Source organism: Austrofundulus limnaeus, unplaced genomic scaffold, assembly GCF_001266775.1.
Source record: "Austrofundulus limnaeus strain Quisiro unplaced genomic scaffold, Austrofundulus_limnaeus-1.0 Scaffold101, whole genome shotgun sequence".
NCBI classification, from domain to species: domain Eukaryota; kingdom Metazoa; phylum Chordata; class Actinopteri; order Cyprinodontiformes; family Rivulidae; genus Austrofundulus; species Austrofundulus limnaeus.
Window position 1 is genome coordinate 1,563,434 of NW_013952503.1, and position 1,481 is coordinate 1,564,914.

Consider the following 1,481-nt stretch of genomic DNA (forward strand, 5'->3'; position numbering starts at 1 on the left):
GATTTATAGTTTTGAAGTCTTCTCTCTAACAAACAGCTGAGATCAGGCCACTGTGCAGTATTTGGTCCCTGTGATGCTGAGAACAAGACACGTCCACAATGCCAGTGGCAGAGAGGTGGCAGGACAACCCCCGATACACAGGAAGCTCTTCCTGAGGAATACTGATGCTGGCTGGGAGTCTCTGCGACAGAGGAAGCTCTCTGAAGACACCAGCTGCGACGGACTAACCAGAACCTCTTTCATGGCCTGGATGGGCCTCTGGTTCCCAAAGCTGCACCATTATGAGGCTACACACGGAAAGAGCTTTGCTGCTGCCCCTCTTCTCCTCTTACTCAGGATGGAACGCACACATGTCAAGTTGTACGGATTGTCCGTAATTCACACAGATTTTCCCTCATTTTACAGGTGTATGAATGTATAGCAATCTCGCAGATTATTTCAAGTATTAGGGATTTTTTTCAAAAACTCTATTTCAAACTAATTTAACATGTCAGAGCCTGTAGGACATAAAAAAAACATCTTCCAACCCACTCTGGCACTAAGTTCTCCCATCGTCATTTCCTCCTGCTTTTCACTGCAGGGGCTGTCATCTCTGTGGCCGACAGTCCTCCAGGCACATGGTTCATATGTTTTTTTTTTTTAATTACACATTTTTGAGGTTCACGATACAGGTAAACATCCAAAGGGGTTGACATGTATGGGAATGAAATAGAAAACACATGATCTGCTGTGCATGATGTGAAGCTGGAGGGAAAAGCAGAGCTCATATTGACTGAATGAGATTCCACCGCTCTTCTCTGCAGCAACCAGACTGCTAGAACCTTTAGATTTTAGAATAATTACTCATTCCTCATCTCATTACACAAAGCTGGGAGCTTTTTGTTTCTATGATGGGAGAACAAAAGAGTTTGATACTAAATACATTTTTAAAGTACTTTTATAGCCCAAAATCAAACTAACACTGAAGAGACTAAGTAGAGCATTATTTGTCGGTGAGGATGCAGCAGCTCTGTCTGGTGGATCCAGTGGATGCTTCTGAACCACAGCTTTTCATTAATCCACTATGGAATTGCAAACTCAAACTACACGAGTTCTCTAACTAAATAAGGACTGTATCAAAGCAGCTGTATTTGGTTCTTCTTCTCGTTGGGTAACAAGCACTATTTAGCTCTTGTCATTGTCCACATCCAAGAAGAAAAGTCCCCCAGAAACCGTAGTTATTAATTTCTTTTAAATTTGGCCCACTGACTTCCAGACAAACAATTTCAAACATTGTAAAAGCTCATCAGTGGAACTTGTCATTTTCTTTCCATTAAGGTTGTGATGCAGAAATGTTGCTGTACTTCATGTTCAGAGAATTTCAGCCTGTAAAAGTAGAATTCACCTGAAAGACACTTAGATCCAACATTTACTGTGTTTAGGCTCCATCAGATTGTTCTACTGATCAAAAACCTCACAGAATCACTGAACAACTGTTGCTG

General features: G+C 41.7%; 1 protein-coding gene across 1 annotated transcript in view; it reads right to left on the bottom strand.

Annotated features, from left to right (window-relative positions):
- The window catches only part of odad2 (outer dynein arm docking complex subunit 2), a 41,548-nt gene that overhangs the window by 15,268 nt on the left and 24,799 nt on the right, over positions 1–1,481 (bottom strand). The window lies entirely within an intron of this gene.